Below are 24,041 nucleotides of genomic sequence, written 5' to 3' on the forward strand. Positions count from 1 at the left end.
AAAACTAAAACAGAGTGCCACTGCTGTCGAAAAACAGAAAATGATGAGAAAATCAACTATAATGAGGAAGGTTCGGCTAAGAGAGATTAAATAGATAAGTTGTTGAGTTTTGTGATAGATTTAAGTTTCTTTTAATAGATTCTCAAGCCCACTTCCGAGGGTCATGAATGGTGATTATTTCCATAATCGTTGTAATTTCTATTAACAAGGCTCTAGGAGAAGAATTATTCTTAACCTTTCTATTACCCTTCAAGTCTCCTTGCTATAGAACTAGAGTATTAAAGTGGATTTCATTGCTCCCTCTCTTCTCCCGAATAAGAGAACAACTATGTATATAAAGTAGCTAAATAAACATACATGTAAATCATTAACAACAACTCTTTAATAAACTAAAATCATACTGTCAACATACTTAAACTATATAAAACTCTCTCGCCTCCCCTATTAAGTTTAGCTCTCCATACAAACTGAATTAAACAGAGAAATCCGCATCTTCATCATGTAAAATTGATGGAATAAGGAAAGAGAATAAAGAAATAGAGAGTTATCCCGGTTTGTTGCCGTTCATCAATGGAAGTTCCCTTCTCTTGAGCTTTCACGTCCACCTCTTTACCCTAATCAATCCTTGTTGATCTCCTTTTCCTTCTGCTGTCAACAGCTGCTGGATCAGGATTTTCTTCTTCTTCTCTGGTTTCACAGCAGTTCACTGCAGCAGAGGCTGCTGTTGTGTAATTCGATTTTCTCCCCAAAATGTGGCTCCTCTCCTCTTGGTCTTCCTTTTCCTTTTATATTGAGTCTGGGTTCCCCTTTAGGGTTGAAAATGAATAAGTAGTTCACATAGGATGTTCCTCATTGGGTAGTCAATGACCCACTGGACTGATGATGTGGGTTTAGAATTTCCATGTCATCCCCCATCTGTTTCCAAATTTGCTACTTCGGCATGATTTAGCATAAATGTCTGAAATTTTACATATAACTCAATTAAGATGTCTGAAATTTTACATATAACTCAATTAAGATCTTTTTATGCCAAATCATATTTTTTTTTTCATGTTAGACCGTAATAAACGATTTCATGCTCACTAAGTAGAATAAATGGGGTAATAAATGAGAAAATGGTGAATAAGAGTGCAATATTAACTACAAAAAGACTTGATATAACTCTACCTTTTAGAGAGTTATCATAAGTCAACTGAGTTCGGTGGAAATTAATTTCGAAGATGAAATTAAAGCATTGATTTTGATGTCATCTTTACCCAAGTCGTGGGATACTGTTGTTGCTGCAATCAACAGTTCCCGAGGATTTGATAAACTGAGTTTGATAAAATTCGAGATGTAGTTCTCAGCAAAAGTACTCGCAAACGAGAAATTGGAAATTCCTCTGGTAGTGCTCTCAGTGTTGACCAACAGGGAAGAAGTAAACCGAAGGGCCCAAACAAAGGGCGATCAAAATCAAAGAACCGAGAAAAATCTCCAAATAGACCAAACGTAACGTGTTTCAATTGTGGAGAAAAAGGTCACTTTCGGACAGGTTGTACAAAACCAAAGAGGAAGCAGAATCACAAATCTAGAGATGATGATGATTCTATAAATTCAGCAGAAGACATTGGAGATGCTCTAATTCTCAGTGTGGACAGTTCAATTGAATCTTGGATTTTAGATTCAGGTGCGTCTTTTCATTCATCTCTAAATAAAGAGTTGTTCCGAAATTTCAAGTCTGGAAATTTCGAGAAGGTGTATCTTGCCGACAACAAAGATTTGGAGATTAAAGGAAAAGAAGATGTCTGCATAAAAACTCCGAGAGGAAATTAGTGGACATTAAAGAATGTCAGGTATATTCCTGGTCTAAAAAAGAACCTGATCTCTATGGGTCAGTTGGACAGCACAGATTATGCAACAAAGTTAGGGAAGAGTTCATGGAAGATTATGAAGGGTGCTACGGTGGTAGCACGTGACTCCAAATCTGGAACCTTATACACCACTACAGGGTGTATGAACATAGCTGCTGTTACTGAGAGTGCTTCAAATTCAAGTCTATGGTACAATAGACTTGGACATATGAGCGTGAAAGGAATGAAGACGCTGGTCGCGAAAGAAGTTCTAGAAGGTCTGAAATCTTTTGAGGTGGGTCGTTGTGAGAACTACGTTATGAGCAAGCAGAAACGAGTTAGCTTCACAAGGACCGCCAGAGAATTGAAGAAAGTGCGGTTGGAAATGGAACCATATGTGGAGCAAGGTTCGACGAAGCAAGTGGGAGTTGAGCTTGACTTGCAGGAAAACTCACCTAGTGATGTTGTAGCAGATACTCATGAAACTCCTGAGACTACTGCTGAGGAACCAGATGTGGAGCAAGGTTCCAAAACCACGAAGCAAGTGGGAGTTGAGCTTGAGTTGCAAGAAAACTCACCTAATGATGTTGTAGCAGATACTCATGAAACTCCTGAGACTACTGCTGAGGAACCAGATGTGGAGCAAGGTTCCAAGACCATGAAGCAAGTGGGAGTTAAGCTTGAGTTGCAAGAAAACTCACCTAGTGATGTTGTAGCAGATACTCATGAAACTCCTAAGACTACTGCAGAGGAATCAACAGTGGAGCAAGTGACACCTGAGCTGGTGTTAAGAAGATCATCCAGTATTATCAGTGTACCAGATATGTATGTACCTTCATTACACTATCTGTTGCTCATGAAAGGAAACCACAACCCTTTGAGGAGGCCCTACAGTTGGAGGATACAACCAAGTGGGAGCAAGCCATGGATTATGGGACGTCTAGGCTTCAAAAATGCGTTGTACTGAGGCTGAGTAAGTGGCAATAGCTGAAGTTGGAAAGAAGACGATATGGATGATTGACGATCTGGAAGAATTGGGCAAGAAGCAGCACAAAAAGATTCTTTATAGAGATAGTTAGAGTGTCATACAGTTGATGAAGAACCCGGCCTATCATTTAAAGATAAAACACGGAAGGCGATACCATTTCACTTGCAGGTTAGTGGAAGATGGTGATGTGTTTTGAGAAGATAGAGGGTGCAAAGAATCTAGCAAACATGTTGACAAAATGTGTTGATGTTGGAATATTGAGGTTGTGCAAAACCTCAATTGGTATGGTGTAGTGAAGATATTCATGATCGTTTGAGAATGAAATTCTTGGTTGACTAGATCAGTCTCCACGTGGGAGAATTGTTAGGTTATGGAGCCTGCTGCTTATTTATAGCTGAGTCAACAGTTATGCATAGTAAAGCTATATTTGGTAAATGACATATAAAGTAAATTGTCATAAATAGTAAATAGCTATGTATAGTAAAAAGCTATATCGGGTAAAACTATATCGGGTAAAGCTATATATGGTAAATAGTTATATATAGTAGATGGTTATATCTAGTAAAGCTAGATATAGTAAGCTAAACCATATATATATCCCTCGGGCGAACCTTTGAAGAGGTATTTTCTGTATTCTCTATATTCTCCTGCTGTACATACTTGGAGTCATCAATATAAATCCTTTAGCCAGAGTTCTCCTTGCATTTTCTATATCCTATTCTTTGTGCTCATCTAGATCGAATGTGTGCGTTGTTGTGCGATCCTAACACTAAGCGGGTCATTGAATGTTTATTTACTATTCTACACATGGCCCATACGAGCAAATATGGACCCACACTTCCTAAAAACAACTAAAGTAAAAGCTCCTAATTCTTCATCCATAATTTAAAAAATTTCCATCCTCTTTTTTTTCTCTTTAAACATCACTTAATTTCCTTTTTAGGTTCCTTTTTCTTCATTCTTATCTTTTATTCTCTCCAAATTCTTTCTAACTCAGGTCTTACCTTTAGCCACCAATGACCAAAGTTTCACGATAATTGATATGCACTCACTTCTTTAAGACATAAGATTCAATTCCTACACCATATAGTTATTGTACTAAAAACCTAAAAAAGATTACACAAAATTTGATACAAAATAAGGTGTATTAATAGTACCATAAAAACTTCAGGGTGGATTTATACATATTTAGATTTAAGAGGTTACATTTTATTCTTTCAATTTTAGAGTATTATTTTGATGATTTTGAGTTTTAGCGTTACTAAAGAACACTAAATATTACAAATCTAGTTGAAAGAACTCATTTTCAAAATTAAAAACTTTTATTCCATAGAATTTAAAAAAAACAAAGTCTCTACTAGAAGGCACGAATTTCAACCGAGCACGACTTCAACTGAACATTCTCAATTAGCAGCTTATCTTCAGGAAAGTCACATCCACCACTTTTCGATGCCTTAGCCAATGGAGCACATGGTGGCGGATCCACATCGCTACTAAATCCCTCAACTTCCGTACAGTTCCACTGCAACTTTTTAGGCTTCTTCGACAATCCAATCTTCACATTCGAAATACAAATATCCGTGAATGGATCTCCCGATATCCCTGCCAAATTCGCCGACATATTAACATTCTCAGCCACCACATCTCTGTAATTAATGTTCTTAATCACCGGCAACGCTGAGGGATCAAACTTGTCATCTGCATGCGATTTGTAGTCTCCAGTCATCCAGAAGACATATTTCATCGTGGATAGAAACATTCTTCGGACAAAAATGTCCTTGACGAAACCACCTCGTCCGCGAGCGGTTTTGATTCTGACAGCAGATTGTGTATTGATTGCAATGACGTTTTCGATCCTGACGTTGCGAATTCCGCCAGACATTTCGCTGCCAAGGGCAATACCTGCAGAATCTGGTGAGATGCAAGTGAGGCGACGAATGACAAGGTCCTCGGTCGGCATTCCGAACTTGATACCATATTGGTCCCATCCGCTCTTGATGGCAATGCAATCGTCACCGGAGACAATGTAGCAGTCTTCGATTCGAGTGTTGGAACAAGAATCTGATAAATCGAATAGAGAATTAGAGAGAGGGATTGACAAAGAAAAGAACCCTAAGGTTTTAAAGGTGAAGAAGAAGGGAACCTGGATTAATTCCGTCGGTGTTGGGTACGGTAACGGGAGCCAAGATAGTAAGCCCTTGGATAATCACATTTCTGCATTTTCACCCAACCAAACCAAACTAATTAAAAAAAAAAAAATCATAATATATATATATATATACACACATACATATATACATACATATATATATATATATATATATATATATATACATACATACAAATATATATATATACACATACAAATATATATATATACACATACATACACATATATATATATATACACATACATATATATATATATATACACATACATACATATATATACATATATATATATATATATATATATACACACACACACATATGTATATATATATATAAATCAAATTTGTTTTAAGTCGGGAATGATTTGAAGGGTAGCATAATCCTAGAATACAAGTATAATGGGATTGAGGTGAAATAGTGAAACCTGCTATAAATGGGATGGACAAACCAAGAAGGTGAGTTGATCAAAGTGAGATCTGAGATCTGGATTTGATCAGAGTACATGATCTCGATCACATATGGTCGTGTTACCTTGAGCTCCCCTTTCTTAAATTTTTCCCACCAAGAAGATCCCTGCCCGTCGATTGTACCGTTGTTACCTACACCATGTCACCAACCCAACTTTATTTTCTATAAATGTTTTTTTTTTATGTTTCCATTTACCTTAATTTTTTTTTATTTAATTCTGATAGCACCGAAGCTTACAAAGATTACAATTTTCTAAACCATTTAAAAAAATTAGAATGTTAAAAGGCAATAGAAAAATAATCACCTGTGATAACCACATCCGTGAGATTAGTTCCAAAGATGAGGCTGCTGTACCGTCCACCCGGAGCATCTCTTCCCCTCCCATAAGATGGGAGAACTTCCACAAGTGGCCATTCTGATTCATTCTGCACCATTAAATTATGAAGAACAAATTCAGCTCATTTATTTTCGATTAAAGATTAATTCAAATCACCACTCCCAAAAGTTGTTAGCTTTATAAAAATAAAATACTCGATGGGTCGAACCTGGGATGCAAGAATTTTTGCTTCTTTATCGATAAAAAGTGTGAAATGGCTAGTTAGATTAAAACTTCCGGTCAGCCATTTCCCTGGCGGCACGATCAATTGAGCACCACCATCCGCTGCGAGTGTGCTGAGATGTTCAATCGCTTTTCGGAACGCATGAGTATTTGAAGTTACTCCGTCGCCGACGCCGCCAAACTCCGTCAACAACGCCGAGTGTTTTCGACAATTGATGGCCTGAAATTTTAGAGAGTTCGAACTTAGACGTGGATTCATAGCGTCCACTGTGGCTAAGCTCACCAATGCCAGTACAATCACGGCTGAGATTCTCACCGCGGTAACCTGCCGAACAAAATCACAGATGATTCAATCTCTTTTTGTTTCTCGATAAAATAATGTTGAAAACGACAGTTAGGTTTATTAGTTCATCTTTGTGTTGGTTACATGAAAGAAACAAAGTTTTTCAATCAACCAATCCCGATTTTGAACAAAAACTCATAATCATTTTAAGTAATCGGAAAGAAAAACCAATGAAAAGTAGAATAACAAGTCAAGCCCACACCATCAATAGAATGAAACAAAGAAAAAAAAATGAAATTCCAAGAGAGAAGAAGAAAAATTACATTGATTTTTGTGGGTTTGAGAGAAAGTTCCATGATTAATTTTCTTTGGTGAGTTTATGATTTTTAGATTAGGGGAAAAAATGAATTTATAAGATAATTTAAGAATAAAAAATAGGAAAGGGATTTATTACTATTACTATTATTACTTTTTTTTTAAGGGGGAAAATTTTGGTAGTAAATGAAATGGTTGGATTTACTTAAAATATTACCTCAACCAGACTATTTAGGAAAATATAACGGTAAAGAAACATAAAGAGTGAGATCGTTTTAAATTTGGCAACTTGTTTTTTTTTTTTTTGTTTCTTTCTAATTATTTTTATGTTTATTAGAGTGTTAAAATAGTTACTCCAAGAACATGATCAAACCAAGTAAACTAAATGAGTATTTAAAAACAAATTAACAAATGTTTTCTATATTAGCAATTTATTTTTATTAAATAAGGTTTTCTATATTAGCAATTTATTTTTATTAAATCTTTTTTAGTAAATTACTCGAATCAACCTAACGTAACTATTTTATGGTTAGATTAGGCGAATTCATTATTTGATAAAGATTTATTGGATTGAAAAAGTTTACTGTCTAAAAAATTAAATTAGGTCTAAAACATGTCCAAAATAATTGTTTGTTTAATATTAAATCAGACCTATCCAAAATAATTGTTTGTTTAATATTAAATCATATTCCTATATTGATTTGATTAACCTTTAATTAAATCAGTTATTTTTTCAACTTACCTTAGTTGAATGTGGGCGGAAATCTCTTCAAATATGGTAAAGATAATTCAATATTAATCCCCATTTATTGTTTGGATATTTTTGTTAAATTATTTATTTATATTTTTTTCTTTATTAAGAAACTATTTGATAGGGAGTCTATTATCTAATATAGAAATTAGCTATTCTTTTTATCAATAAATAAATATTATTAAGTGGAGGACAAATCTTTTTTAATAAAAGAATATAGAAGGAATATATGGTAAATTTTTTCACATTTAAAAACAAAAATGATGAAAATTAAAAAAATGCATGCTAGTATCTGTATATGTATATATATGTATGTATATGTATGTATTTATGCATGTTTATGCATGTATATGTGTGTGTTGTGTGATACATACATATATGTGCACATGGTGAGGCACAACGATATTGTGATCCATGCATGTCATGGTGAGGCACGACCCACGTTTGAGTGACATTGATGGCCTGTAGACGCTATGATTTTGATCCTATATGGGTGCATATATACCAAAGAATAGATAGACAATTCTAAAGTAGGACCATAACATCATGTCATACTCCTTTCTCTCATCTCATATTGTATTCCAAAGACTAGTTTATGAAACAAAGGTCTTGTTAAAACACTGAATCATTTCCGCACATGATACCATATATGGTCTAGGGATATTTTGGTTCTATAATTTCAACTAGATGCATACCTACTAAGGAATAGGTGATGACAAATATTGGATATGAATCTACTTCATTGGTCTAAGAATATACCTCGTCTATGATCACTAGTGATTACAGGGTACGTGGTATCAAATTTAGTCACCTAAAATTAGATGCTATCTAGAAATAAAGGGAATGCATTTTTTCATCCCGGTAGCGGAAGCATTGGAAATCAATTTAATTTTATTAAAAGCTAAAGAAAACATTTAATATGAAAGTAAAACCTCTGCCTTTTGTAGTTCAACAAGGTTGAAGTTTCTTGGGAACTATGACTTGAACACAAGGCCTATGGAACCTCTACTCAAGAAAATTGAGAGATGAGAGAATAAGAGTTTTATATAAAATTGTTGCACCAAGAACGAGAATATATATATATATATATATATATATATATACATATATATAATTATTTAATTTAATGTATACGAGATACGTTAATTATTTTAATATTTAATATATCAAATACAATATTCTTTTCTTTTGTAGTTTTAATATATTTTATATATTAAAGGTTAATTTGAATATTTTAAATTAAATATTATTCTTCCTTTATATTTATTATATGATTGAATAGTAATTTGAATATTTTAAATTAAATATATATATATATATATATATATATATATATAATTATTTTAATATATTTAATATGTTAAATAAGCTCTATATTAAATCTTATGAGTTAGTAAGGGGACAACTAACTCTAATAATATACAAAAATTAATTAATAAAAATTAATTAAACTCTTTAATTAATTTTCATTCATTAACTCTAGGACACTATATTATAGACTTAGAGTTACATTCTTAGGTATCGTCCCTTCTCTAGTGAATAATTTGTTTATAATCTAATTATAAACTAAGCCCTTCTTGGAACATTGAGAAGGTGGGATCCCAGTCTTCAAGTCTTGAAATCAGCACTTAAGGACATTACATCTACTTACCTTATATTACCTTATATGGGAAGTGTGAATTCCATTTCATGAAATTATGTTTAGAGCTACCTATTTGACCAAGTCTCCAAAATGATAGACATATTGAATTGGATACAAAAGTCCTTCTCACCCATACAAATCAGAGAACAACACATAACAGGTAGGAATTCATAATTGAGTGAGGATTAAGATCGAGTCACATATGATCATCATGCAAAATATTAATTTTCTCAATTAATTGTTTTACAAAGAGAAATTAAATATTTTGTGGTCCAGTCTTATACAAACTCATTGTATAGGATAACCATATTCGCATGCCTCCACATGAATAATTTAGATCAAATCATTTGTAACGATTACAAAATGCCGCGAATCAATAGTGTAACACATAATAAACTCAACCTTATTCTTTTATACAAACTCTTTAGATTATTACTCGAACGTGATCCTCCAGTAAATGAAGTACATATTGTTCAAGAATGTATTAATTGTACTAACCAAAAATTAGAAAAAGAAAAAGAAAAAAAAAAGTCGTCCCACATCGCTTAAAACTTAGAAATGAAGGGTTTGCTTCTACTATCAAAGGAAGGTCCCTCACTTCATTTTAACATCTCGTTTTAACGGTTCGAATCCATTCAAAGAATACACTTTCGCTCAAGGCCAGTATTTTGGCTGATTTAACACTATAAAAGGGAGATCCCTCACTTCATTTTAGCATCTCGTTTGAACGGTTCGAATCCATTCGAAGAATACACTTTCCCTCAAGGCCAGTATTTTGGCTGATCTAACTTGGGTCTCATACGCTCGAACCCTTTCTTCTTAGTATCAATTCTTTGGAAGCGTTTAAGGTTAGTATGACTACCTTTTGGCTACCTAAATTTTTGGAATCGAGTTCAAATTATTTATGCATAATTAGGTTTAGTTAGTTTAAATTATTAGGGGTAAGTTTTTATGTATAATAGGCTTAGCTAAATTAAATAATTAGAAATAAGTTTAAAATTATTTTATGCCAAATTAGGTGAGTGAATCCCTCTAGCAGTTCTAATTTATGATTTTGGACTCTTTAGGCAGAATTAAATTTGTGAGAGCCGTGTTAAGTAGCTCTAGCATCAAGCATCAAAGATTCGTAGTAGGTTTGGCCTAGGCCAACTAAGTAAGTGGCCCCATTGTTGTTTCGTTATAATTGTGTGCTGATTGATGACACATGGCCATGGCTTCCCATGTCTTATGCTTGTATATGTAAATATTTATGAAATGAGATGTTACGCGAATGTCTGTGTGTTAAATTGATTTGTTTATGATATAATATATTGTGATGCGATATGTTATGGTGTGATATGTTGAAGGCGTGCTAGTTTATGTTATGTGACTGTTATGACACATGATATGTTATGACATGTGAATTGACACGTGCATGTAACGACCTGATATTTTCTACTTAATTTAAGGTCGCTACTGTCTACATATCCTAAATATTGGATGCAGAAGACTTTATTTAAATTCCATAAAACATATCCTTTATCTTAAAACACAGCCATGGACTTACGTGTTTTGAAAACATCTATAAAACGACACAACAAAAGACCCGAAATAAAAAAAATAAGTGTTTAAGTTAAAAATCTTATTCTAGCCTAAGTCTAAAAAGATAAATACTACTATCCTATGCATGTGCCATGGTCTCGAGTTGTGATGTCGTCGTCAGTCGTACAGGAATGTCTTGCTTATCCTGAAAAATGTAGTAGCACATGGCTTGAGTATTTAAAGAAATACTCAGCAAGTGATCCCACTATTTGGGGTTAAATGCAAGAATATGTGAAATGCAATGACAGAACCTATCCTTTCAATCTATTTCCCTACGGTACTGTCCTAACGAGTAATTTGGACGTGAAAAGGGTAATCCGACCCTAAAGGATATCAAGAATATCCAGCATCAAAACAATTATTCAAATAAGATTTTATCTACGATCGCTACTCATCTTGAAAGTATCGAGGGAAAAATCTCAAAGAAATCAGGTACTCAGCAAGAACAGGCAAGCAGCTCTGTACCAAAGGTTGATGACTGCCAAGGGGTTTTCGATCCCTTTTATTGGCAAAATCTAAAAGTCGAAGCAAGATAAAATGGCTTGCAATCTAGCAAAAATTTGTTTAGACACAAGATTCTTGACATCTTTTTCTAAAACAAATTTAGATGCCCTTGAGTCGGTTTTGATAACAAAACTTTTGTTAATCAAATCACTTTGAAATTTTTGTACACAAAGTACTATTGAAAGTATTTCTTTCTTTACTGTTGAATAATTTTTTTGAGTAGAATTCTATATTCCCGAATGGAAACGGACAATGGATTCTTTCTTGTCAAGGGACTGTTTTAGGATTCCTCCATATCTAATATCGGATGCGTCGGTCTCCACTATTAAACTAGCCCTTGGGTTTATCAGCGATAAACACGGAATTGACTTGACAAGAGATTTTATTTTTTGGACTGTTTTTGTATGTTCTTCAGTCCAGGGCTTTGGATTCTTTTTGAGTCTCTCAAAAAGCGGCTTGCAGATAGGTTTGATATTTTGAAGGAAATCAGACACATAATTGAGACATCCCAAAAATCTTTGTAGTTGGGTCTTATCTGTAATTTGATCTGGAAAGTTTGAGGCAAACTCAATGGACCTTTGAATGGGTTTTATTAGACCCAAATGAATTTCAAATCCGAGAAAACGGATTTTTGTTTGAAAAAGTTTAATTTTGGGTTTAGACACAACTAAACCGTTTCTTTTGACTGTCGTAAAAAATGTTTGAAGATGCTTAAAGTGTTGATCGATGTGTTGAGAAAAAATTAGAACATCGTCAATATAAACAATTGAAAAGTCTTGAAAAGGATTGAAAATATCATTCATAATCTTTTGAAATTCGAATGGAGCGTTTTTTAGCCCAAATGGCATAACGTTCCATTCGTATTGTCCAAAAGGGACATTAAAAGCCGTTTTGTACTTGTCTTTTTCTGAAATCTGGATTTGCCAAAATCCTGATTTCATGTCAAATTTTGAAAATATTTTTGCATTTGAAATTCTTTGCAATAAATCTGATTTATTTGGAATTGGATATCTAATCCATTCCAAAACCTTATTTAAGGGTTTGTAGTTAATTACCAGTCGCGGGACTCCACGTTCCTTTTCTGCTTGGTTGTTGACGTAAAAAGCCGCACATGACCAGGGGGTCTTTGATGGTCTAATAAGGCCTTTCTGCAAAAGATCATTAACTTCTGCTTTGCAGAATGTTAGTAATTCTTTATTCATTTGAATAGGTCGGGCTTTCGTAGGAATATTTTTCTCCTCGAAAGCTTTGATATAAGGAAGATCAACTATATGTTGTTTCCTATTCCAAAAGGCATTTGGGATATTTGAACAAACTTCTTTTTCTAATTGAGTTTGTAAAGTTTTGATTTTAAACTGGACAGTTTTGTTTTGAATTTGTTCTTCTATCCTTTTGAATGAAATTTCTTTTTCAAAAAAGAAATTTGTTTTTCTTTATAATTTAATACATTTATTGATTGAATAATTGTATTCTTTTGAAGGTTATTTATTTCGCTAATCCTGGGGAAAGAAAGTTAAATTTTATCTTCTTTCCTAAGGCTTTTGATTCTAGCCGTTTTTCAGTTATTATAAAAGGATATAATTGAGTAATGAAGAAAGTTAAATTTTATCTTCTTTCCTAAGGCTTTTGGTTCTAACCCTTTTTCAGTTATTCTAAAAGGATATAATTGAGTAATGAAAGGAGTACCTAGGATTAGTTCTTGTCCTAAGTCTTTTACTAGAAGGAAGGAATTTACGAAGCAAATTCCATCATTGCAAACATGAACTTTTGATAGTTTGTAATTAATTTTGAGTTTGTTGTTGTTAGCACCTCTAAGGCCCTCAGTAGTTTTTTCAAAATACTTTGTAGGTATTAGGCCTTCTTGAATGCAATTTTGATCGGCTCCAGTATCTATGAGAGCCTTTAGTGTGATTTTGAAATCATAAATTTTTAAGGTAACGAGAGCGTACCATTTTTGAAATTGAGAAGTGGTGATGGCTCCAACGAAGGAACTTTGAAAATCTTCTTCATCCAGGTTCGGTTGCGCCGTTTCCTTTTGTACTGGCAGCCTTTCCTGAAGATTGAGAATTTCTTGACGAAGCGTATAAGATTCTGACCTGGTTTCAGATCTTAACGCCTGTACCTCTTGTTTGAGATTATTAATCTCTCTTTGTAAATCTTGAGTAGTGAGTTCCCTCGGTTTTTCAAACCTTTGGAGAATAGATTGGAGTCTGTAGGGATTTCTTTCTTCCCTTTCAGTTGGCTTAGAGGTTGTCATGGCATCCCTAAGTCGTTGAGCAATCTTCTGTTGAATTTCTGGGTCTTGAACTTTTTCTACTACTTCGAGTAGAATTTCTTGATCCTTGGTAAGGACATTTATGCATCCTTCGCACGTCCTTTTTCCTTCTTGTTTTGATTCGTATTCTGTGCTAGAATATGAATCAGATTCTTCTTGGAGTTCGAGGATTTCTCCCTCGCTTGATTGCTCTGAGTCGGTTAGGGTCAGTCGTAATAGCTGATTTTTCAGCTCTTGATCTATATCCAACTCATTGATCTTTCCTCTGATTGGACACTTGTTAGCATAGTGTCCTTCTTCACGACATTTGAAGCAAGTTTGCTTTTTCTTTCCTCTATGGGTTTTTGTAGGAATATACTTCCTTCTTGAGTATGTTGGCTTCTGAGACTGCACTGGTTTACTCCGATATGTTTCTCTAGGCCTGTATGAATGATAAGGTTTTGGATGCGTCTTAACCTTCTTTCGTCTGGAGGTTGAGGGAGCTTCTATTCCCTTGCATCCATATTGATTGCAAAATCTACCAAGCTCTTTTCTATTTGATATCGAAGAATTGAGCTTGTTTTGAATCTTTGACTCATTACAAAGTCTGAGTCCTTCTTCTATGATGAAGGATGCTATGGATCCGTATGACAAAGTTTGTCATGGAATTGTTCCATTGTACTTTGTCTTAAGACCATCTTTGATCCTCCTTGAGAAGTATTTTGGTAGTCCATTAACGAAATTCTCTTTCCAGAATTCCAACGAACTATCTGTTCTAATAAGAACTTTGCTGAAGTACATGTCTTTGTACCACCTGAAATCACCTAAGGTAGGGCATTTCAGATTCATGAGTATCTCGGCGGATCTCTCCTGGTATTTTAGAGGGTCACCGACGAAGAATTCTACGAGGGTATATATGAGGGTGTTGACAGCATCCTCTACCCTTTCATGTTGTACCTCGGTCCTAGTTGATGGACCTTCTTCTTTGATAATTTGAGTAGTTGGTCTAATGACATAGTGGTTTAATATCTGTTGGCGGGTTGTTTCGTCGAGATATTTGTCCCACCAATCCTTGAGTTGCCCGGTAAATCCGGTTACCAAAACTTGAGCTATCTGATGGTCGGATTTATGGCCTTGTAATTTATACGCGCCTGCGGCCATCATCATTTCATTTACAACATTCATTATCAGATAGTCAGACAATCCATCGATATTCCATTCATAGATTGCTAAACCATCGTAATGAGCTTGAGTTTGTAGTGTCTTTTCTTCGAACTGGATATCCGGAAAAGACGGTTGAAGATACCAGTTTTTCTGATTACTGGCATTATTTTGACTTCTTCTAGAGATCCTTTCAATTCGATTGTAGAAAGGTTCTTCTCTCTCGTTTGCAATCTTGTCTTCGAATTCTTGGTTCTCGTCGTCATTGTTAACGACATTGACAGATGAATCTTGAGGCGTCATGGCGGGATTTAATATCCTGTCTAACTTTTCCTCTATCTTGGCCATTGCAGCCTCTTCTTTTGAAATCCTTTTTGTAAATATTTCGAGATTTGCCGGTCTGAGTATTGGTATTGACTCATCAACCTTTGGTATAGAGCTGCTTGCCTGTTCTTGCTGAGTACCTGATTTCTTTGAGATTTTTCCCTCGATACTTTCAAGTTGAGTAGCGATCGTGGATAAAATCTTATTTGAATAATTGTTTTGATGCTGGATATTCTTGATATCCTTTAGGGTCGGATTACCCTTTTCTAGTCCTTCCGGAATATGTTTGAAAGGGCTAGCTTTGACCTTTTCTCCGTAGTAGTTGTCGAATTCGACTTCTTCTAACGGAGGATGTTTCGAATATACCTCGCCTCTTTTGGTAGTCTTCCAACTCCTCTGGGTCAAGGTGCATACCTGCAGAATATTTTCTTCAAACCATTCTAAGAATGGTATATTTTCTTTGATGGCTTCCATATGAGAATACCACTGAGCTCTTAATTCATTTCGCTCAGCCTCTTTGTAGGTTTGGAAGAAGGCATTTCTTTTTGAAGAGTTGGTAGTTGACATAAAATCTGCTTTCAAAAATTCTTTGTCTATCTGGAAATCAGTTGTAATGACATTTAGCTGGCTTTCGTAGACGGATTGAGTATCCATATCCGTATGGGTTGGAGACCTTGAGCCATCTTCATAGTGGATTGACGCCCTTTTTTGATCATAACTGACCTCTTTACCTTTAAGGGGTCATACATTGATCTTGATATTCCTGAAGTACTTGGTCTAGAACTCAGGAATTCTTTTACTTTTGACTCTGACGAAGGTTCTTCGCTGAATTTTATTTCAACGCTTCCATCGTCATGTTCGATAATTTGGACTGGGTTCTGAGATTCTTTCCTCTTTGGAAGATTTGCATCTTCTATTTTCCAGAGAGTGCTTCTGGTTATTTGATCCCAAGAGAGTGTTTTTGGGACAGTCACTGATGATTTTCCAATATTTGCTTCTATGAGCATAGTCGATCCTTTTGGTGAGGATCTTAATGCTCTTGGAGAAATGTTTGTATTCATGAGCTTATAATAAACCCTGAATATAACGACTGAAGAATGGGTTTCAGCCTTGATGTTTAAATTTTTTGACTGTAAATCTAGCATGAGAGCTGATAATATGTGTGGGTCGTGGAGAGACAGAGTAAAGTTTGGATAACAATTGAAATAGACTGGTCCATTCTCTAAATTGGATCGAACCATTCCCAATAAAGAATTTGAGAAATCTTCATGTCTCTTATCTCGTAAGGAGATAAGGATTGAGATATCTAATCCAAGTTTGAACAATGGTTTTACCGCGACTTGGACAAGACCGACATGGAGATAGTTAAACTCTTCACGATGTTGGAGTATAAGAGATCTTGAAAAAAGATTTAGAGATTCCCTATTGCTATGAATTGGGATGTTCTTCTCTGAGAATTTGATGCATGATCTTTGAGTAAAATTGAAGGTTGAAATTTGGTAGATAGTTTTAGGATCTACCTTTGGAATAGTCCAATTTTTGAGTTGATCTTCGATTCTAGCAATCTGGTATTCTTGATTGACAGTATTTGAGATTGTGAGATTTTCTCCCCTTCGATGTTCATTTGAACTTTCTTCTTCATCGGTAGAGCATTTGTAAATGGTATCAGAGCCATCTATTCGTGAGGGAAGAGGAGTTACTCGATCTTTAGGAGCGATGACACAGAAACCAGGAGGAAGATATGAAAATTCAGAAGAATTTGGAGTATGTGATAGCTGAGCGAATAGCCCTTGTGTTCCAGGTGGTAAGACGCGGGAAGCGCAGTAAGTCCGTTGGCAAGCTTGGGTGCTTAGTCATATGAAAAATTCTGAAGAAAATCTTATCCACAACCTGACAACTTTACCAGAGACAAAACAAAGATTGACAACTTGTCAGCCACACAGTAAAAGCTCACATGCCAATTACTAATGTCGGTAAATTATTAGTCTTTTAAATTATTAGTTTACTTTATGTCTTATAGGAAAACAGATCTTGCAGGGGTCCTGTCCTCTTAGATTCGATCTTATCTCTTAGTTGACGTTTTTCAAATTTACGATTAAACTCGAAGTCTATAAAGGGACTTCATCAATGTAAAGAGGGCATCGATCGGCCGATAGCTCTCTCTTGAATATCAATTGAACAATTCAGAGAAAAATCATCCTACTCTTATCTTATCTATCTTATGAACGAATTTCTTGGGTCTAGTCTAGGTTGGTTCAACTGAACCGTAGCTTCTGGGCCGGTTTGAGGTTTGGGCTGCTGTAGTTGGGCTGGGCCGAAGGCAAAGGCCAAGGGAGGAACGGGCTGGCTCTCCTGGGTTCTGGGTTCGGGTTGACCCGGATCCGTGGATCTCGTCTTCCTTACCCGACTTCGGTCGATTTTTTGGTGAGCTTTCTCTCTCCTTCCCGCGGCATTTCCGTTGCTGATTTCGGTCCTCTTCCTTCCCTTTTCCTCTTTGTTCGTCGTCCTTCTTTCCTTTCTCGGAGTTTTGCGGCCTAAAAGCTCCTAAAAGCCACAGATCTAAGAATCGATTAAGAAACTTAATTTTTCGACCTCGGTTACCGACGACGACGCTTACGAAATAACACAAAACGCACCCTGAGTTATTGTGCTTTCGTTAGGGATCCCTCTTATGGTGGTAACAGGTCGTTCGGTGTCGGTTTGAGGGCTCGTCGGAGAAACTGGACACTCGCTGACGTTTGTCCGAAATCTCTCTCTCTCGAAATTTTCTCTCTTTTCTCCCTTTGCAGGTGTTCTAAAGATGCTGGGTGTCGTGGGCTGAGGGTGGGCATGCTGTGACCGTCGTTTCACGTGGGTTCCGCGAAACTCGGCGGTCGCCGAAAAACTCGCGGGTTTTCCGGCGACTGAGTTTTTTTTTTTTTTTTTTTTTTTTCGTTTTCTCGTTTTCCTTTATTTATTTATTTATTATTATGTATACATATATATTTTTTTTCTTTCTTTCCTGGGTCGTTACATTATCTACCCCTAAAAAGAACTTTCGTCCTCGAAAGTCTCAAACTCTTGTACCAACTCGGGGTATTTCTCTCTTATCTCGTCCTCACGCTCCCACGTGGCTTCCTCACTGTGGTGATTCCATCACAGTACCTTAACGAACGCAATACTCCTGTTGCGTAAGGTTTTTACTTCTCTAGCTAAGATTTTTACTGGTTTTTCCTCGTAGCCCAGATCTTCATTGAGTTGGAGTGGTTCGTAGTCTATTACGTGGATAGGATCCGTAATGTACTTCCTCGGCATCGACACATAAAATACATCATGTACTCCTGAGAGGGCTGGAGGTAAGGCTAACTTATACGCTACCGGACCAACTTGCTCTAGGACCTCGAATGGTCCAATGAATTTAGGACTTAACTTGCCCTTATGTCCGAATCTTAACACACCTTTCATAGGTGCCACCTTGAGGAATACTGGGTCCCCCACCTCAAACTCCAGGCTTTTACGCCTTACATCGGCGTAGCTTTTCTGTCTACTTTGAGCGGTACGCATCCTCGCTCGAATTTTCTGGACAGCCTCATTGGTGAGTCGAACCAACTCGGGTCCTACTAATTCTCTTCTCATACCTCGTCCCAACATAGTGGGGACCTACACCGTTTCCCGTACAGGGCCTCAAACGGTGCCATTCCAATAGTTGCTTGGAAACTGTTGTTATACGAGAATTCCATTAAGTGGAGTTTGGAATCCCAACTTTCCTTAAAATCTAGTATGCAAGCGCGTAGCATGTCCTCTAGAATTTGGTTTAAACGCTCCATTTGTCCATCTGTTTGGGGGTTAAAGGCAGTACTAAAGTCGAGGCGGGTACCCAGCACTTTTTAAAGTCTGAGCTAGAACGCTGACATAAAGCGTGGGTCCCGATCCGACACTATAGATACTGGGACTCCATGTAGTCTTACTCTTTCTTTCACATACAGCTTTGACCAATTGTCAACTGTATATGTAGCTTTCCCACGTAGGAAGTGTGCTGACTTGGTCAACCTATCGACAACTACCCGATTATTGTATAGCCTTTAAGCGTTTTGGGTAATCCTACTATGAAGTCCATTGCTATGTTTTCCCACTTCCACTCTAGTATGCTTAGGGGCTGCAACAACCCCGCTGCCTTTTGTCTAGGAGCTTTCACTTGTTGACAAACTAAGCACTTGCTCACAAACTCAGCCACATCCCTCTTCATGCTCTTCCATCGAAAGTGTTGCTTTAAATTCATCTTTGTATCTCCAAGGTGCATGACAAATGGCGAGTTGTGACCTTCGTTAGTATTTCTTTCCTTAGCTCCTCTATTGTCGAGACATATAGGCATCCCTGATACAATAGCCCTTCATCTGAGGTCTTTGAGAATCCATTACAAGACTCTCAGCTAGCTGATATAAGACTTTCTGTAGGTTTGGATCCTCTCGTTGGGAGGTAACCATTCTTTGCCTAAGTGTAGGTTGCACTGTAAGTCGGGCCAGTTGTGCCATGACTCTCTCGGTCGCTGCAACTATGATGGCTCCATCAAATTTTCTTTGTACCCTTACTTCCCTCGTAATGAAGGCCGAAGAGTGGGCCACATTTCTACTCAAAGCGTCTGCGACCACATTTGCTTTTCCAGGGTGGTACTGGATATCTACATCGTAGTCCTTCACCAATTCTAACCACCTTCTCTGTCTCATATTTAACTCTTTCTGGGTGAAGAAATATTTAAAATCTTGTGGTCGGTTAAACTTTGAATTTTCTCTCCATACAGATAGTGTCACCAAATTTTCAGCGCGAACACTACAGCGGCCAACTCCAGATCGTGGGTAGGGTAATTATCTTCGTATTCTTTTAGTTGACGGGACACGTATGCAACAACTTTAACGTGTTGCATTAACATCCTAGTCCGTTCTTTGAAGGCATCACTATAGATTACGTACTCTTCTGAGATCTTGGGAACCGTGAATACCGAGACGGTTTCCAATCTCTATTTTAGGTTTTGGAAGCTTGCCTCACAAGCATCATTTCATATAAATGGTACCCCTTTTCTCGTTAGCTGTGTCAAAGGCGAGGCTATTCTAGCGAAGTCCTACACGAAACTTCGATTATATCTCGCTAGTCCCAAGAAACTCTGTACTGATGTTACCGAAGTTGGGCGTTCCTACTTCGTGACCGCTTTGACCTTAGTAGGATCTACGGATACTCCACCCTTTGTCGCCACGTATCCTAAGAAAGAGACTTATCGTAACCAAAATTCACACTTTGAGAACTTGACATACAATTTGTTCTCTCTTAGGGTGGCTAGGACTTTTTAGAGGTGTTCCTGGTATTCCAAGTCTGTTTTTTTAGTACACTAGGATGTCATCAGTGAGCACGATCACAAAAGTGTCTAGACAGTCCTTGAACACTCGGTTCATTAACTCCATTAGCACAGCTGAAGCATTGGTGAGACTAAATGACATACCACGAACTTATAGCGATCATACCTTGTCCTAAATGCTGTCTTTGGTGCGTCTTTTTCTTTACTCTTTATTTAATGATAACCTGACCGCAGGTCTATCTTAGAAAATATTGTTGCTTCTCTTAGTTGATCGAATAAGTCTTCTATTCTAGGTAGAGGGTATTTGTTCTTTATGGTTCTCTTATTTAACTCTCTGTAATCGATGCACAAACGCATCGATCCATCTTTCTTCTGAACAAACACTGGCGCAACCTAGGGGATTATGCTAGGTCGAATGAACCATTTATCCCATAAGTCTTGTAATTGCGCCTTGACTTCCTTCAACTCTGCTAGCACCATGAATAGGGTGCTTTAGAAATAGGCCCAGTTCCCAGCTCGAGTTTGATGATGAAGTCGACCGCTCGGGAAGGGGGTATTCCAGGTAGGTCATCCGAATACACATCTGAAAACTCGTTTACGATTGACACGTTTTCTAGGGTTTTTTCTTTTCCTCTTACATCTACGGCACATGCTAATATAGTCCAACCGCCTTGTTGGACTAATCTCTTTGCTTTCATCATCGAGACTACCTTTGGGGGTAGCCCCGGTATTTGTGCCTTTAAATTTAAAGCTAGGTCTCACCGATGGTCAGAATATCACCTTTTTTTTTTTTTTTTTTTTTTTGCGACATTCTATAATAGCATGGTTTGCAACTAGTCAATTCATGTCTAGTTCTACGTTGAAGTCGGTCATCTTTACTACTATTAGGACTACGCTTAGAGTTTGATCATTCTTTACTCTATCCTTAGTTACTACATCTACCCTCTCAGGGGCTGCTTTCCGACCATACATACAATAAGGGTTCTAATTCAAACCCTGTCTTTGATCCCTCTCGAGGTGGGCTCTCTTCAGCCTCACCTCGTCCTCTATCTCTAATAGGAGGTCGTCCCCTTCCTCGTCTTACTCTTTCGCATGGTCTAGGCAGCATGGTTCTAGAAACCAAGATAGCATCTCTTAAGTCTAAGGCTCATTACCTATGAAATTATGCTATGCATCACATCTACTAAGTTCACATCATATTGCAAACAAAATCACTCAGCATGCAACACATCACATCATGCTCTTAAATAAATACGTGAAATATCACAATAATTTCAGTAACATTAACATAAAAATTCAGTAACATTAACAATTTCAGTTTGAAAACGTTTCTCTTTTCTTATCTTGTGCAAGGCGTACCTGACAGTGACGAGGCATCGATGTTGGGACCATGGAACGTGCCAAGCCTACATTGTAGGCTAGTCTACAGAATCTAAAACCTAGAGCTCTGATACCAACTGTAACGACCCTAAATTTCCACATACTCAGAGTCGCTACTAACGTCTCATGCTCATCTATAATGTGGAAATATAACTCTTACATGAACATAGTTGATAAGGTAAACTTCAAAAAAAACGTTTAAAACAACTTCTTCTCTGGAAAACACAGCCATGGTCTTACGTGTTTAAATATGAAATACTGAAATTTAGAGAAAACAAAAAAACAAATACAAAATAATTTAAAACAATGAAATGCAAAACAACATATTCTAACTTAAGACTAGAAATTTAAATATGAATCTACCCTATGCACGTGCCACAGTCTCTGCTCGCGATGTCGCCGTCCTTCGTACAAGTGCGCCTTGCCTTTACCTGAAAAATGATGTGGCACACGGCCTGAGTATTTCAAAGAATACTCAGTAAGTGGCCCCGCTATAGGGGCCATGCAAATGCAAACACATGCAATCATGATTTAGGGACCTATCTCTAATCATCTTAGGGGTGGCCTCTAGTCTCGGACAAATTGGATGTGTAGTACTTCCCTACACACGACTCACACGTGCGAGTGTGAGTCCCCAGGGCGCTCGCACACCCCCTAGACACTCTGGTCAAGCTAATCTGTAGCGACGTCCGGAAGTCAGCGGAACCCCATAGTGTCATGCGCCTCATGAACACCCTCATCTGTGTGCTTTCGCACCTGTGCGCATTCGCGCTCATCATAAGGTGCGCGTCCGCACTCATCATCTCTAGGGGAAGTAGCCCTATGCTTATGAACATACAAAATGCATGAGGTCCCTCTAAATCCATCGTAATGTCTCTTCTGACACAACCCTCTAGTCTCATCTCTTTGTTACTCTAGGTAACGCATACTCGTGGATATTTATATTAATATCATTTTCATGCTCTTAGGGTTGTGTCCTACGTCGATCTAACGACATGATGCAATATGGCACTCATCATCATCTAGCATGCTCAATATGGAAAACATCATCATATTAAGGTAAAAATCATGCAATCATCATGCTCATCATAATGCCACAACGTGCGTCAAACATATCAAGCGTCACTCAACAAAATATGTATATACTGCACATATCATCAAGCATCATAATCCACACATCATCATAACTCATACAATTATTTAGCCTATCCTATAGTAAGGCCACTTACTTGGTTGGCCTTGGCCGAAGTACTCCCTAAATAGCTAAACGTAAGCTCCCGTTTCGTGAGAGCTGCTTCCTACGTCACCGGGGTTTGTTTCCTTTCACACCGTTCACCACTTTCCGTTAGTATTTCACAATTAATTTACATATAATTTAATAAATGTGAAATACAGCTCTAAAACGGCCTCGGATACCTTAATCGAGGCCGAAAACAGATCCGAGAGGGTCGAAACAGTGGAAACCGGGCTGAAAACAGGAGAGCTGAGCCGAACAGCCGCCGGAGGAGCCGCCGGAGCGTCACCGGAGGGAGCCGAGCCGTTTGCGCCGAGCCGAGCCGAGGGACTGCCTACGCCGCTGTGTGACACGTGGCGGCAGCAGAGAGAGCCACGTCGAGCGGTAGTGTCAGGTCGAAGCGTGGGTCGCAGTCCAGTTTGGGTCGTGGTTCGGGTCGCGGGCTGTGGAAGGCTACTGGGCCAAGACTAATCGTTGGGCCTCGGCTTACTGGGTTGGGCCGCAAGTGTTCGGTTTGCAGGCCGCCTCAATTGGACTGTGGGTCTAGTCTGGGTTGGTTCAACTGAACCGTAGCTTCTGGGCCGGTTTGAGGTTTGGGCCGCTGTAGTTGGGCTGGGCCGAAGGCAAAGGCCAAGGGAGGAACGGGCTGGCTCTCCCGGGTTCTGGGTTCGGGTTGACCCGGATCTGTGGATCTCGTCTTCCTTACCCGACTTCGGCCGATTTTCCGGCGAGCTTTCTCTCTCCTTCCCACGGCGTTTTCGTTGCCGATTCAGTCCTCTTCTTTCCCTTTTCCTCTTTTTTCGTCGTCCTTCTTTCCTTTTTGGGAGTTTTGCGGCCTAAAAGCTCCTAAAAGCCACAGATCTAAGAATCGATTAAGAAACTTAATTTTTCGACCTCGGTTACTGACGACGACGCTTATGAAATAACACAAAACGCACCCTGAGTTATTGTGCTTTCGTTAGGGATCCCTCTTATGGTGGTAACAGGTCGTTTGGTGTCGGTTTGAGGGTGGTTTGAGGGCTTGTCGGAGAAATTGGACACTCGCCGACGTTTGTCCGAAATCTCTCTCTCTCTCTCGAAATTTTCTCTCTTTTCTCCCTTTGCAGGTGTTCTGAAGATGCTGGGTGTTGTGGGCTGAGGGTGGGCGTGCTGTGACCGTCGTTTCGCGTGGGTTCCGCGAAACTCGGCGGTCGCCGGAAAATTCGCGGGTTTTCCGGCGACTGAGTTTTTTTTTTTTTTTTTTTTCGTTTTCTCGTTTTCCTTTATTTAT

General features: G+C 37.8%; 1 pseudogene across 1 annotated transcript; it reads right to left on the reverse strand.

Moving 5' to 3' along the window:
* Positions 1 to 4,173: 4,173 nt before the first annotated feature.
* LOC147789708 (putative polygalacturonase pseudogene) lies at positions 4,174 to 5,493 on the reverse strand (annotated as a pseudogene). Its single transcript, XR_015411550.1, has 3 exons — positions 5,414 to 5,493; positions 4,961 to 5,031; positions 4,174 to 4,878 (listed from the first exon to the last, which is right to left on the reverse strand). The product of XR_015411550.1 is annotated as a putative polygalacturonase pseudogene (transcript).
* Positions 5,494 to 24,041: the final 18,548 nt, after the last annotated feature.

The sequence above is a fragment of the Cucurbita pepo genome, chromosome 13 (assembly GCF_057944985.1).
Source record: "Cucurbita pepo subsp. pepo isolate OVF chromosome 13, ASM5794498v1, whole genome shotgun sequence".
NCBI classification, from domain to species: Eukaryota; Viridiplantae; Streptophyta; class Magnoliopsida; order Cucurbitales; family Cucurbitaceae; genus Cucurbita; species Cucurbita pepo.